This window comes from Castor canadensis, chromosome 1 (genome assembly GCF_047511655.1).
Source record: "Castor canadensis chromosome 1, mCasCan1.hap1v2, whole genome shotgun sequence".
Taxonomy (NCBI): Eukaryota; Metazoa; Chordata; class Mammalia; order Rodentia; family Castoridae; genus Castor; species Castor canadensis.
This window is the reverse complement of record NC_133386.1, coordinates 10,691,841-10,708,783: the sequence shown is the minus strand read 5'-3', so window position 1 is coordinate 10,708,783 and position 16,943 is coordinate 10,691,841. Positions and strand designations below refer to the sequence as shown.

Below are 16,943 nucleotides of genomic sequence, written 5' to 3'. Positions count from 1 at the left end.
CCAACAAGGCATCAGACATCATATCCTACATCAGTGAATAATCCCTGATGAGCATATTTCTAGGTCAGTCATGTCACAAAAGATCCTGGTGATTCACAACACTGACAAAATCTTTCTGAATAGTAAAATTAGCTCCTCTTCTCTTAATCTTTACATTGGCTACTCTAGCAACTATTAATGGAAAATTGATTTTGTCATTTCTGGTGCTCAGTCTATTTTATCTACAGAAAAGCCACAGGGAAATCCTATGGATACAGATGGAGGAAACCATCTTTACACATTTTTTGTATATGATTTTGAAAGCCTAAGAAAACAGAAAAATCATAAGAAAAGAAATTTGCTTCCTGCAGAGTAACACTTACTACCTGGAAATTTCACCACAGGAAGTTGAAATTGACAGATAGAAACTAGACCAGTTTCATAATATCACTTCACAAACTCACAGTGAAAAACTGTTCTGAAAGTCTAGCTTTTTCCCCTCAACAATATCATAAAAATGACAGAACTCAGGAGGAATTGAAAGGCTGTCTTCCCCAGCCTCCTGCCTCAGAGACAAGACAAATGATTGCCTGGAGTGTTCTGTTTTGTTTTCACCAACCATTAGAAATATTTAACTTCCCTTAATTACATGATCTGTACCCAAACAGTCATACAGTCAGAGAAATTTTAACAGGACCCAATTTTTGTCCAAATCTCAGGAAAGGATGAATTGAATTTTTGTATTGTAAGGTTATCATTCTATATGTATTTGAAATGAGTTGCTGCCTTCTATTTCTGGGAGTATGGTAAGCTAGAGACTCTAACCTTACTGGGAGCTATTAACAACTAAAATACCTAATGATATCTAAAATCTATTTTTACCTTCACAGATGAGCTAATTTTAAAAAGTAAGCAAACCAAAATCCAACTAAAAGCCAGACCAAATGATTAAGAGAGCCCCAAAGCCAGTTCTCACTTGAGGTCATTTGCCAGCAAGATGAACTTGGGCTTGGCCTTCAAAGTTCCCACAGTACAGGCAACATCAAACAAAGCCTAAAATGGAACATGGTACCAGAGATAAACAGACCACTCCCCAAGCGCTACACTCTCAACAAGGGTAAACAAAGCATGAACCTTCCAACCTCCCGGCGAACACAAGGAAGATCATGTCTTGTACTACAGAGCTGAAAAAAATCTTCCCTGAGAGTGTGTTGCTACAAAGAAGCAGCCCTTGCATGAACTTGTATTTCAAAATTATTATAAGTGACATTCTGGGAAACCAAGACATTTATTCTATAGGAATCTCATGTTGACCATGCCCTCAAGCAATTATGAAACATAATGTAAAATACTATTATCATATTTAACATTTTATTTAATATAATTAAAGCAAATATAAAACTTCTGTGAAGGAACACCAAACTCCACATAGATCTGATCAATTTCCCAAAGATATGGACCTAAGATAGATGAACCACAGAGAAGCCATGAAACATTCAAGGACTTAGGGCACTCTAATTTTAGGTTAAATTTCTATGAAAAGGAAAGAAATATCATCAGTTATTCAACATCTGTTGTCTGATAAAACACAGCATGACCGTTTTCCAGGAGAAACAAACCTACCTACCAGCAAATTGTAGAGATAATTTTACATACAGATTGAAAGATGAATGGAGCATGTTTGTTCATTTGTGTCTTTGGCCATGTCTTTATCAAGTTCTCCTGCTATCTATTCATATGCATTTTTATTGTAACAGTTTCATTAATATATAATTCAAATATATCACAAATTGAAAGTAAACAGTTTGATATTTTAATATGAATACATGCATAAAACCACCTCCAAAATCCAGATAATTATCACATCTCCTACTTCCAAACATTTCCCCGTGCCCCTTGCCATCTTTTGCTCTGGCCTTCTTTGTTCTGCATGTGACTCATCTTCCCTCTGCTAGCATTAACTAGCTGATACTTACAAGAACTTTATCTACATGGATTCATACAGAAAGTACTCTTTTGGTGTAAATTCTTTCATGTAGCATAATAATGCCAAAATCCGTCTCTGTTGCATTGTGTATCAATGGATCATTCCTTCTCATGCCTGATATAATACAATTATATTATTGATATAATACAATTATAGTTTGACAATTTACTCACCAGTTGTGTCCTTACCAATAGGTGAGGTGCCAGGTGACAGATGTGAACACAGGGTCATCTTCTTCCAAGAGCGCCTAATGGAGTGGGAGGAAGGCACACACCAGGAGTTAGTCATTTCCTTCTTTTCCATTTGTTTATTTTGCCAAGAGTGTATCTCACTTTTTTCTGCATTTCATTGAATCTCACCAAGAAATATCAATATTACTTACCTACCAAAAGCTCAAAATTATCCTTTAAATTATCATTTCTAATTTTTTCTCCTGACAACTTTCCACTCAAGGCCCTCTATCCTGTTACATGATATATTGTCTGGAAATGTAAATGTGTGGAAATGATAAGGAAAAGCAAAAAATTACTAAACCTAAAAGAACAGACCCAGTGGCCTTTAGGCTGGGAGTGGGGCGCTCATCTGTTATCCTAAGACTTCCTGTTCCCCACTTTCTTGTGTTTTAGTCCCTATACCTGGACCTGGGGACATCTTCTTTCTTGATTTCTCACTTTTCCCGAGAAGTCTCCTTAAAAAATGGTTTAATTAATTATATATATCATATATTTTAATTTAATATATAACATTTATATATAAAATACACTATATTTAATTTGAGAAATACATTTTTGAGTCCTTTCACATCACAAAATTCTTCTATTCTATCTTCACATACAGAAGTTAGTTTGTGGCTGGGTACAAAATGCTAATTGATAATTATTATTTCCCCTCAGAATCTTGAAGTTCTGCTCACATCCAGTGTTTCTGTTAAGGAATCCACTGCCATTCTGATCCTCAGGATGGGTTTTTACTCTGAAAACTTTTAGTATCTTCTCTTTCCCCTGTATTCTAGTATGTCAGAATGAAATGACTTAAATGGCTTTATTGTTTCATTGTGCTGGATGCTTAACAAGCCCTTTTAATCCAAAGGTTCATGTCCTATAGTTGCAGAAAATTTTCTTATTATAATGAGTTCCTTAATACTTTTCTCTACTATATATCTGTTTTCCCTTTCTAAGGCTTTTATTAGTTACATGTTAGACCTCCTGGAATAAGTCCTCCAATTGTTACCTGTTTTGTCTTATCTTCCATCTTAGTTTGGGGGTTTGTAAAGGTTTTTTGAGGATATTTCATCATGTTCTGTTTGGGTGAAACTTCCTCAACTTTCTCTTTCAATCTTTATGCTGGAATTTTATTTCAGCTACTAAATCCTTAGTTCCCAATAGCATCACATCCTTCCTAGCTGCTCCTTTTTCATACCATCCCAATCTTCTTTCATAGACACACTATTTTTCCCTTTCTCCTAATTAATTAAAATCAATCAATTTTCCTTTTCTTGACATTTTCTTCAGTTCCCTGCCTTGCCTCTATTTCTACTGAAGTTCCTTTTTTGCTCTATGTTCATTTTAGTCTCTCTCATTTCAGAGGGCATCCACAAATGGGTGATGGTTCCTGACTATCCACCTTTTTTAAAGATTGAATCCCTAAAAATCTAGATGGAAACTCTAGTTTTCTGGACTGGGCTTGCAGGGTAGTCCTTACTGTCATGGGGTGAGATAGTGGAGAACCTTTCGTTAGAACCCACGAAGCTTCTATGCTGGTCGGATGCATAGGGGAAGTGAAGGTGTGGCTAAGATAAAGTACCTCACTTCCACGCCTGACTTCCTGAGCTACATAATGGACCCACAGTGTTCAACTTGACCTTTCCTGGTTAAATACAGCTGAATGTTCACACATCTTAATCTTCTTTCCCTCCTAGAGGAGAGGAAGGGGACTGGAGGTCAGTTCCAGATATTCATCTTATCCCCTATATTTAATTCTCCACTCCATCCCTAGCCATAATGGTGCCTACTTATTACTAAGTCCTAATTTTCTCTGGTTGCATTTATACAAAAAATAAACATGTCTCTTACCAGTGGGTTTACCAACTGGATGTATGGATGGGACAGGGGACTCAAGGGGACCACTGACCAGACTTTCAGCCAATTTCCTGTTTTCAGTATGGGGTCTTAGCTCTCCCTTCCTTTGAGGGACTCCTGAAAATCCTCATGCTGCCCATTTCGACAACTGTGAGTAAAGTAAATTATAGAGTGATGTGAATTCTATCAGTCTCCTCTATAAAGGCTCCTGGCATTGCCCCTACTGTGCTCTTTCATTTGCTACCCCAGGCTTCTAGAAATATTCTATTTGCTGGTATCGCTAACCACATTCCCTTTCTGCCATTTCTATGCCTTTGCCACCATTTTACCTGGAGGAAAAGGAGATAAAAAATGTATGGACATTCTGCCATATTTAACCAAAAAAGATCAAGTTGACTTTGAATGGCCTCATAGTGTGCACCCGTGATATACCAAAAACATTATCTAAGACTTGCCTTAGCCCTGACTTTCCCATTTAAACACTTGGCTCCTCCTTGAAAAGGCAGATATTGTGATTTACCTGTGTTGCATTCCCAGGGACTAGAACAATAGATACTTTTGAATAAATTAAGCTTAGATGGTTTCCACCTTGATCTTCTACAACACAATCCTGCCTACCATTTATTTGTTAATGTATGTTTATGCCAAGGCTTGGTCTCAGCACATTACAGATGTTATTTTATTCAATCTCACCTTCGTAGTAGTCCCATGATGTATATACAATTAGCCATATTTAGAGATGACAGAACTGTGGCTTAGTCAGGTTCCATAATTTGGTGTCAGCTGCACTACCAGTTAAAGTATGATTCAATAACCCTATCTAAATCCCACTCAAGCCCAAGACCTTCCACTGTACCATTCTGCTCCCCACCAAAATCTGTATCAAGAGAATGGGCATAACACCTACCTATAGAAATGGCATCAAAGAGCTTAAATCCAGAAAGCACGTACCAGCCAAAAAATGGATTGTCTGGGCCAAGATCACTGTGGTTGAGTGCTTATTTGCATTTGGCAGTTCAGAGTTGAAGACTGCTCTTCAAACTTCATAATTAGTATGAGCTGCACATGGTGTTCTAAAAGTGCTTTCAAACATATTATCTTGTTTAAATAGCTAAACAAAACAATCCAAAGTCAACTAGATGCGAATAAGGTGCTTTTAAAGCCCTGAATGAAGACTTTTAGAGGCATATTTTATTATGAAAGTATAATATATTTCAGGAGCATATTTGAGTAACAAATACTCCTAAAAATAAAATCAAATGCATACTGATCAGCACAGTGATTTAAGTATCCCCAACTGTAAGTATAATTCAATATCATATTCTCCAGGAAAGTATCTGGACTTGGAATTATCCATTGAGCAACATATTTTCATCCAAAAACATATTGAAATATAAGCAGCTTTCACAACACTTGCTTTTAGAATCATCGAATTTTGGCTTTGTTGAACATACTTCTCCCATGGCTTCAATTTCTTCTACATACACAATTTCATACCCAAATTGTAAAACAAAAACAGAATTTTTCTCATGGCAAAAGATGCTATGCAATTAGATTCAACACATTTCGAAATCTGACTTCAGATGGAGGTCGGTGCTAAGCATTCTAGCAAATTTAAAGCCGAGTAAAGATATGTCTCCAAACATTGTTTCTCCTGCACTCTAAGCGAAGGAAATAAATACTTGCAGCTTAACACAAGGCAGACATGCACAGAATAACAGTGGGTATTGACAGAACATGCTGCGATAGTTTAAATGTATGTGTCTCTTCAAAATTTATCCTGAAACTTAAACCCCAAGGTGATGGTATTAAGAGGAAGGGCTTCAGGAGGTAATTAAGCCATGAGGACTTTGTCCCCATGAGTGGGATTCATGTCCTTATAAAAGGGCTTGACGGAGTGAGTTCATTCCTTTTTACCCTTTTGCCATCCATTCCTCTGCCAAGTGAGGTCACAACATTCGTCCTTTCCAGAAGACACAAAGAAAAGACACCATCTTAGAAACAGACAGCAGCACCTACCAGATACCAAATCTTCTGGTATCTTGGATTTTCTGGTTTCCAGAACTATGAGAAACAAGTTTCTGCTTTTTATAAGTTAACCAGCCTGAGGCATTTTGATGTAGCAGCATGAACAGACTAAGAACACATACTGTGGATCCCCAGAGGAAGGGAAGATTCTGAATTAAGCAGAGCTGAAAGTGCACACACTGGCCCTGGAAACATGGGTGGACCTCGGCGGGCAGAAGGGAGAGTAAGGGGCTTTCCTGTGGAGGGATCAGGTGGGCAGCCTTCTGAACAGGAGAGAGGGTATCTAAATTAAGAAACACCAGCATATCAAACTCAAGTGTCTGGGGCCATGTACTAGTTTTCGGAGGCTGCCATAACTAATTACTATAAACTGATAACCAAACACAACAGAAATTTATTCTCTCATAGTTCAGGGGGTCAGAAATCCCAAAGTGAGCTGTCCAAGGTTGGTTTCCTCTGGAGGCCCTGAGGGAGAATCCATTCCATGCCTCTCTCCCAACTTCTGGTGGCTGGTGGCAGCTGGCAGCTGCTAAGTTCCTTGAATTGAGGTTGCAAAACTCTGATTTCAGTCTCCATCTTCATATGTTCTCTCCTCTTCTTAGACTTACCACTGGATTTAGGAACCGCTGAAACCCTTACCTCTGAAGGGATCCTTGTTCCATAAGTCACATGCTGACATGCACAAGAGACATTTCTTTTGGGAGACACAATTTAATCCTCTACAAGGCATCTCTCACTTAAATGTATAATTTAAAATATAAATTCTCCTTGAACTGATATTTTGTTGAGTTGAATCAAAAAGGATCCAAGCAAACTTAAGAAAAACACTTGAAGATATTGGCCTAAGGAACACCTTTCTGAATAGGACACCAGGAGCTCAGGAAATAATAGCAAGAGTTGACAAATGGGATTGCATCACATTTAAAAAGGAACAATTACCAGAATGAAGAAACAGTCCACAGAATTAAAGGAAATCTTTGCCAGCTGTGAGTCTGACAGGGGATTAATAACTCAAATATATGAAGAATTCAAAATATTAAACACCAAAAGAACAAAGAACCCAATCAACAAATGGGCAAATGTATTGAACAGACAGTTCTCAAAAGAAAAGTACAAATGGCCAATAAATACATGAAAAAAAATGCTCAACATCTTTAGCTATCAGGGAAAAACAAATCAAAACTACAATGAGATTCCACCTCACCCCAGTCAGAATGGCTATCATCAAAATAACAATAACAAATGGCAGGGAGGATGGCGGGGAGGACACCTTACACAGTTATGGTGGGAATGTAAATTAGTCCAGCCAGTGTGGAAATTAGCATGGAGGTCCCCCAGATAACTAAAAATAGAAGTAGCATATGATCTTGCTATACCACTCCTGGATATATACACCCAAAGGAATCTAAGTCAGCATGCAATAGAGACACTTGCTCACCCATGCTTATAGCAGCACTATTTACAATAGCCAAGTTAGGATATCAGCCTAGGTGCTCAACAACTGATAAATGGGTAAAGAAAATATATGTATGTATGTTTGTATATATATATGTGTGTGTGTGTGTGTGTGTGTGTGTGTGTGTGTGTGTGTGTGTGTGTGTATGGATTATTATTCAGTCATAAAGAAGAACAAAACTATGTCATTCTCAGGAAAATGGATGGAAATGGAGATCATCATGTTAAGAAAAGTAAGCCTGACTCAGAAAGACAAATCTTACCTGTTTTCTCTTATATGCAGACTCTAGACTTTAAGAGGAAGGGAACCAGTGGGAAGGGAGGGGAGGAAAGAGAGGGTATAAGAAGGTGAATATGCTCAAAGTACATTATATACATGTATGAGAATGTCATGATGAAATCCATTCAAATATACCCAAAATAGTAAAAAAAAAAAAAAAAAAAAGTATCCAAAAAGGAATAAATTCTTAAACACAATTTGATTAATGTTTATTTCTTCTGAGTTTATTTTAAATTATCAGCAGCTTTTTGAGATCCGGGCCAGATTCAGGGGACCAATGTTCAGGTGGGCTTTCCCAAACCTCCCTCTACCACCTATGGAAGAGACTAGCTACTTGAACTACTGGACCCACAGCTGCCACAGAAATTGTCAGTGAGTAACTTGGCTCTGCAACCCCTCACTTTCTGTACCAAGAGAACAGATCTCCATATTTGAAAAATACTAGGGATGATGTGAATCAAAAGCATTGTAAAAATTAAAGAAGAAAATAAAATCCAATCTAAGTCCTGCTATATGCAGAGGAAGCATTTTGAAGCTGAACCTTAAGAATTTAGGAATTTTGTAGAACATTTCATAATTGCCTTAATTATGGAAAACACTTTTTATTGGATTAGAGGTGCAATTTGATGCTCTTTGGGTACTGGATAAAGAACTCAGTAATTGTATAAAATGATGGACAGGCTTTCAAGCCCCTGCTCTTGTTTTTTGACTTTGTGATTTAAGTGTGAAATTGATCTGAAGTCTACATGGGTCTCCTATCGAGTATGCTCAAATAAAAGCTATGCAGTTTCATTTGCGCTAATTCAGTACAAAATATCCTCTCAGTGTGTAAAACTCAGATGCTTCTCTTAGGATAGAGTCCAATTTATGTCATGCTATAATCATAGCAGTTCTAAACCAATTTAACACCCTGAAGAAGTTAATTAACATCATTAAAAAGTGCATCCAGTCAAGTATAACATGTGACCCAAATAAATAATTGAATGAACTTTCCTACTCCGGTGGTGATATGTTCCTAGGGCTGTCCTCTTTCATCAGACCTGGTCAACAATTGTTTGAAACATCTGAAACCCCGAGCGCATTAGATGATTTTCATGAAGGTGTAAACCTACATGGCAGCCTAATAAACAACTTAAGTTTCGTGGCTGACATTGATTTATATATCTTCTAAAGAGATGGTGCATGAAATGATCAAAATAGTCAATAATGCCGGCAAAACGTATGGGCTCGAGATAAGAGAGGAGAAAACAAAATCAATGCCTTCCAGCTATTAGCAGCATGCAGCAGAGTTCACAATAGATAGCATTAAACTTGAACAGGTTGCACCACTCAAATACCTGAGAGAAACTGTCACTCCAACAGTAATTGCAAGAAAAGCGCTCACATAAATAAGTATATATGGCTGTAGCTTGGTCACTGAAGGCATTTTGCCAACTAAAAGCTACTTAGATGAGTTGTTGAGGTGCATTCTTATTGCAAAAATTTTAAAGGTCACTAAGCATACTAATAAGGATCATTAGGTGCATAAAACTTAGATAATGAAGAAAGTCAATACATTGCTATAAACCTCACACACAAAACAGATGCACAAAGGGCAAAGCACTCAGCAGCACATGGATGACTTTTTTCCTTCAAAGGAATGAAATAGAATGGAATTAAATATTGCTATCTTGTAATCAACACAGTCATTTTTGAGACCTACTGGTCAGACAACCTTCCATCTCTGGAACATGAAAAGACATCCAGTAAAGCGCTCACTGTGGCTCTGTGGTTGGGGATCTCATCAACCTATGTTTGATTCACACCTTTAGCACTTATTAGCTTTTTCATTTAACCTCTGTGAGTCTCTGTTTATTCATCTGTAAAATGAGATTAATTGTAAGCACCATGGAGTGTTGTTATGGAAGTACAATGGCATAGGTTGGAGACCTTGGTGCATAGTAGTCCCTGACAAAATTATATTCAGTGTATGTATGCATATATATATATATACACACATACACACATATAGATGTATATGTATATAAATGCATAATGTATATACATATATGTATATATAAATGCATGTGTACATTTGTTTTTCCTCATACCAAATTTCTTAGATCCAAGTTAACAAAAGCATTTCAAATTAATGTCAATACTTAGTAATCTCTATTTAATATGAAAATTATAATGATCAGATCTAGAGCAATTAAGGAAATGGTCAACCTGCTCCCAACAATTTCAAGCCATTCTGAAGAATGACACACTCACCGAGAGTGATGCTTATATGCACAGATGAGCTCGCCACTTTATCTCACTTTATATGTTTTGCAGGTAAAGGAGTATTCATATAGTCCTAGCTCAGATCTTCCAGTAGTCTACAAGTGATTTCAAGTGTCTGAAGAGCCTTCCAGACATCGCTCCATTCCGGCCACTGTGGCTTTGCTCAGAAGCTCCTTCCATTTTCCATCAGCACTGTGGCAACTGCAAATATGGCTCCACCATTTTGAATTTCTACTGATTTTTTTCTTGTGTGCAACATTCCTTCATTAGAGCAGAACCAGATGACACCTTTCTAAAAGCAACTGGTAGTTTTTAATCATAAAACTGTATAAATTATCACCTTTTTTCCTCATTTGTAAGTGTCTTGAACAACCGTTGAACTCTGTAAACATTTTGTTGAAATGCCATAAATGAAAAAAATCATAATGCATGATATTAGAAATGCAAATGAAATACTGGTTATAAAAGAAAAGTGTCCATGGTCCTGGCCTTGTGCCATGATCCAATGATGGAAACAGAAGCACTGTTTTCTCATTAGCCAGAAGGTGATACTGCAGCAAGAAGAAGCATAAAACACAGCTGCAGCTGGGCCTAATGGTCCCCAGTACAGGAACTTCCAGGTGAGCCAAATGTCTTTGGCATTTGAGCATACAAAGAGCCACCAGTAGCTTTCTCACCTGACCTCTGCTTGGTAGCACAGAGCAAGAAGCCATGGAGGACCCACCCTTGAGAATAAATGCTGGTCTCCCACCCACTAGAGAAGAGCACATAATGATACTGATTATCTGTTCCATTTTCTGAGCACCTGTGGGTTGCAATGACGAACCTGCCCCAGTACATTTTGTGATTGGGAGATCTAGTAGTCAAGCTGGGAAATTAATGGTCACATCAATGCCCAAAATACAGAAAGCAGAATCATTGGCTTGATTATTTGCATTGAATCTTTAAATTATTGGTTTCAAAAGAGAGGGAGAGGGATGTTTAATAATCTCAGATCTATCTCCTAAAAAAATCATGTATAAAAGAAGAAGCAGGGCTGGAGATGTAGATCAGTGATAAAGTGCTTCCCTAGCATGTGCAAGGCCCTGGGTTCCATCCCCAGCACAGGAAGGAAGGAAGGAAGGAAGGAAGGAAAGAAGGAAGGAAGGAAGGAAGGAAGGAAGGAAGGAAGGAAGGAAGGAAGGAAGGAAGGAAGGAAGGAAGGAAGGGAGGGAGGGAGGAAGAGAGGGCAAAACAATCAGAACTCTTGGCACTCAGGGACAGAGAGAAGCAGCCCAGCCTGTGAGTGAGTTTACACACCTCTACTAATTATTCTTTACCTGCCCTGATAGTGAGGGTCCTCTGGGGACTCCTGTTGGGTTTTGCCCTCTAAGAATTTATAGTCCCATTGGAAAAGCAACACTATCAAATATTCAATGGCAAAAACATGGTGAGAGAAGAAATCATTTTACTTGTTAAAATGAATTCTGTAGGAATGGGTACTGGGAGAAGGGGGTTGCTGCTGAAATATAAACAGCTGGGGCCCACCTGGCGAAATAGCCACCCTTGTCAGACACAGGCCAGGCCATCCTTCTCATCCTGTGAACTTGTGTCATCCCCCATCCACACGTGCTCTGCTCTATTAAATAGGAAATTTCTCCTCCTAGTATAGCTGCTCCTGATAGATACTGCGTTCAGGTGCCAAGGACTGTCAACACCCCCATGCTTCCCTCAACCATCGTCCCAGGGCTCTAAATGTCTAAGAAAGCATTTAAACATAGTTGACATTGAGGAAAAGGGCAAACCCAGAACTGTCACAAACTTCTTGTAATAGTAAACAATGGTTTGCCCTCTTTTGTACAAAACCTTTAAACCATGCAATAGTCTTTATAATAACTTTAGTTAAATAAGTACATCGTAGATGCTGATAAGGCCTTAGCTACCAAAAATATTCATGGTAGCAAAGTCTACACAGTGAAATTTGAAACTATTCTAAATATCCAGTAGCAGGGATGCAAGTAATGGAGTATAATGCAGCCATCAAACATAGCATAATAAATGAGTATTTATGACCACAGAAAGGTGTTTACCATGTGTTAAGTTGGGAAAATCAGGATATTGCATAATAGGTACAATATGATCCTATAATTTTTATACATAATACACACAATGCATATATAAATATAGATACATAAATTATATGTAACTATATTCATTTTAATTTTTATATGTCCTATAGGCATAAAGGCTATCTACCACTGGGTGAGGTACATTCATGTTTTTACTTGTTTGCTTTCATATTTTTCTGATTTTTTTTTATAGAGAAAGCAACTCAAAAGATGTTTATAAGAACTCCTCCATCAAAACTAACACTTTCCTTTTTCTTATAAGGTATTTTTACATCTACCAGTAAGTTTATGGTGTAAATACCTAAGTACCTACCACCATCAAGCTTATACACTCTTTTTTGGGGCAATTTTGCCTTTAACTCAAGGGTATGCAAGATGAACAAAAGTAGGTCAGAACACTGAAATGCTATATCTATTTACCCTCTGGTAATGAGAGGTTTATTTCTGACCCTTCAACTCAGGTTTTAACTGCCCAGACTATCTCTCAAGAACACCCTTTCCCCCAGCCTCTGCACCAGTAATAGTAACATATAAAGCTGTACAAAGAACCATGATTTTTCCCTATTCAGAGAGCCGTTATCATCTGCAGTGGTATGCTAGCTGGTATGCTCACCTCCTGATTTACTTAAATCTTTTTGCTTCTGTCAACCACAGGGAATGGGGACACTTACAGGTAACAACTGACAATTTGAACAGAAAATATAGAGAAAAGCTGTGTAAAGCAAGTGCCTCAGATTATAGCTGTTGACTTCTAATATTATTTGATAGATGAGGCTGTTACAATTATCTACTGCTCATGGTTCCATTACTGGAACAAGAAGCACACAAAATAAGAGCAATTTCCCAAACAATGTATAGGACCACTTAACTTTGTCAAGAGCCATTTCTACAAATGAAGTCCTCCTTGTTAAAGACACAAAGACAATGCTGGCAACTTGACACCAGCATTTAGTTCATACCACATTAACTGCCTTTTGTTATTTCTGCCATGCTCTAGTTAAGACCAAATTGGATATTATTTTTAACTAAACGCTTGTTTTAAAATGCACTCATGGAATCTACCATTTTCCTCTAAAATCAAGTAAAAGGGAAAAAAGCTCTAAGAAAACTGTGAAATCCCCTAAACAAATAAGTGAAAAAGTTTCTGTCTTCATTTTTCATGAATCTTTCTTGCAACTAGCTACCCCCAAATTTTTAGAATGGTTTTCATTCTTAAGAAGAAAAGTATTCTGTGTTTTAACCTTATGTTACTATTTAAAGATCAAAAAGAAACTCAGTCTCTAGAGGAACAAAAAAGCAATCCTCTTTTGAAAGACAAAAATGTTAAATGCCTGATCAGTAAACTGAACTATTGTATCCATGCTGACTATTAACTCATTTTGCACTGTGATTCTGGATTGAGTGATTGGATAGAATGAGTTTGGGAAACATTCAAATTGCATCATAATTACACTTGTTCCCACCTCCTCTCCTTGCCTGCCTTGGTGAAAAGAGAGAGGAAAATCTGAGGGAAGTAAGAAAATCTCTAAGTCAGAAAAGCACACGGTCACTCCTATTGGGACCCTGCCTGATGAGTTCAGAATAGGGAGGGAGTGGTCACCAGGATGTCACCCAAAGGGCCTTAACTTTATCCCCTAAACAGTGTTCATATGTGTAAACTTAAACATCACCTATTTTTTTATTAAAATCTCCTGATTTTTTTCTCTTTTTATCCATGTTGCTTTCATGCATTCATAAGCCAAAATATGGGCAGGTCCAGATGGCACACAGGATATTGGACCCTTGTTCCTTTCTTTCCTTTTTATCCCTACGTTTCTATGGATAAGCAGTTGACCAAGCCTGACTACTTGGAGGACTGTGACTGTGCCTGCTCTTGACCAGATGCTCAGAATTCTCGCAGGCACTTATCAGAGAAATGCTCATATCCCCAAAAATCTAGGTCACTGTGAGCATCGCTGGTCCAAGAGCATGCTCCTCTTCAGTGATACTCAAGAGAGATGGTTAAGTCTGTACGGTTTAATTATAACATGCAGGACTTTTTTATTATTCTTTCTCAGCTCCTGAAATCTTTTAAGTCTCTTTTAAAAGGGCCTCTGCACAAAAGGTAACTTCATCCTGGAGAGAAAGAAACTCAGACTTGGCCATACCACTTCCACTTGGGCATTGATTAGATGTCTTTTTTTTTTTTTAACAAATTCAAAAAGAAAGGGGACACGATTTAAAACTAAAATAGAACCAGGCACATTGTACAAAGGATTATTTCAAGTAATTCTCCTTGAAACTATAACAAAGGAATGTTTCCTGGGGATTAAATGGACTGTCAGGTAATCAGAAAAGTTCTTTTAGGTTTGTCCTCAGGAAGAAAAAGAGCACTTTGGATGGATTTTGTTCCTGGCATTTTGTGACACTTTACAGCTTATTCCCTGGTGTCACACCGATTTATTTTATTATTCATGAGCTCCGTGAAGGAAGGCATGATCTCAGAGGTCCGCAGCTGGACCACACTAATAGATCCTTTTCCTTCCCTCCATCTACTGTTACTTTAATATGGATAAGATTGTTTTATTAATGAGAGCAAATGGGTTTCCTGAATACCAGTCTCTCCTTTGGTCACTCTGCAACCTGATATGCTTGATTAATTGATTCTCAACTTTTTGAGCACCCATACTATTTTTGACACTGTACTTTAAAAAAAATTAATTCGGACATGAAAGAACAAAAGCTGGACCTGCAGGAAGTTACATTCTAATGAAACAAGACTGACCTCCATGATTAATTGATGATGCCACAGTTGACTATCAATTATTCATGTGAAGATTATCCATGACACACTTTGAGAGCACCCATTGTGAATTTTGAACTCCCAGGCTCCCCTGCTTCTCAACTCCACAGACAGGGGCTACAAGCCAACTGCCCCCAGCCTCCTCTGCATCTCTGTCTTCCTCCAATAAGCAGGCATGGAGTACTTGGAATAAGGTCATATGCCAGGCACTACAGAACAGATGGGCAAAGTGTGTACAGGATCTGCCCAGGTCCCACAGACAATGGCCAGCTCTACTGGTGGAAAGAGGAGGAAAGGTTTCAATGGAAGATGATGCTTGACTTGAGTGTTGAAAACTGGGTGGGTGTTGAGGGGTGGATAGAATAAGAAGGCAAGCTAAGTAAAGTACCAGCAAAGGCACAGACCTGAGAGACACCAGGTGCACTGTCAGAATCCACATGCCATTCAGTGTGACTCTGTGGGCAGGTGGGAGGAAGCTCATGCATCTAGTAACAGGCAGAGCAGACGTGAACTCAGCCGGACTTCCTTTCTTTGGGATTGGAAGGGCAAGAAGGATTCCTTCCCCCTCCACAGTATGTAGGTAACCAAGTAGTTGGGTGCCATTAGTAAGGAAGGGAACCGTGGAGCAACATTTCAGGGAAAAAACAATGAATTCAGTTTGGGACAATTCTCTCACTATAGTGCTAGCAGTCATGAATAGGTTACGTCCCCTAATATCACTAACTGAGCTCCACATCTGACTGCTCTTGAGCTAACTACAGCTAACACCAATGCAATACCCTCTCATATGCCTCCATCACGTGTGATAGCTGTCAGGCCTGAGACCCCGAAAAGGCAGTGCATGGGGTTCAGGTCCCAGGCCCTACAGTTTTGTGCCTCAGGCAGGAACCTGCAGCAGAAGGTGTCTCTGCAGGCCAACCCCAACCAGCCACTGTTAGTGGCTGCCCACCAATATTCTTTGCTGCCTGTCCCCAACACTTCATTTAATTTTACCTGGGTCATTAAGCAACCACTGCTATGGGAACCACATGCCAACCTAGCTGCTGCCCTAGCAACTTCCTCCTGGTCACCACTGCTTCTTCTCTTTTTATTCTTCACATTCACCAGCTCAGCAAGGTGGGCAAGACCACTCCAGACAGGAGTCATTACTGGGACCCATGTTGCAACACCAGGGTCGCAGCACAGGAGGGTGTCTCCCAGCTACTCACAAAGTGAGTCGAGCAGCCTGCTTATATAGCCAGAAGGGGGAGGGGACAAGGATATCTGCACCAATTACAGCAGTCCCGTCCCCTTCTGTTTGCACCAATCATGATACAGTTCCTTATGCAAACGAAATCCTGTGTTTACACCAATCATGGATCTTCTGTTGGACCAAAGTGACCCTTCTCTCCCCACTGGCCTAGGTGGAAGTGGCAGTTATGGTAATAAAAGTCCAGTACAAAAGTGCCTTCCAGACTTGAAGTCATGTTTTGAGTGTTGGCATGAGGGTAGTCTGGCTTCCTTGTTAGAAGTCCTTTTTGCTCAGGGCAGCCAGGGCCCCAGTCTAACAGCTGTCAATTAGAGTGTTAAGTATTCCCAGCTGCCAATATCTCAGCACATTTAAAGGAAAAGTGAACTTTCAGTAGGTTTATCAGTAACAGTTCTTGAACAGTGTTTTAACAATGTTCTAACAATGCTTAACTTCTGTCCCAGTGCCCCTGGAAGAGGTGAGACCCTCACCTCTGTTTCATTCCCACCTCTGAGATTTCATCTTCCTTAATCTTAAGGAGTTATGAGTGAAGTTCTCTTTCTAATATAACCTCCTCTAGCTGAACAGGGGTTGTCACTAAGGTCCTCTGGAGGTATGAAAGTCTCTGACTAACTGTCCTAAAGTACTCTCCAGGCCCAACTCTTTCACAGGACTGGCCAAAAACCCCACATCATTATTAGGCTAGCATGAAATTGTTGAAGCTTGGAGGATTTAGACATTATCAATTGATTA

The 16,943-nt window shown here is 38.9% G+C and overlaps 1 long non-coding RNA gene across 2 annotated transcripts in view; it reads right to left on the bottom strand.

The window, feature by feature from the left end:
- LOC141420661 (uncharacterized) overlaps positions 1 to 16,943 on the bottom strand; it is a 140,961-nt gene that overhangs the window by 92,015 nt on the left and 32,003 nt on the right. For both annotated transcript variants that reach the window (XR_012445176.1, XR_012445177.1), the window contains exon 4: positions 2,140 to 2,213. This is a non-coding gene — a long non-coding RNA (uncharacterized lncRNA). The remainder of the gene's footprint in view (positions 1 to 2,139; positions 2,214 to 16,943) is intronic.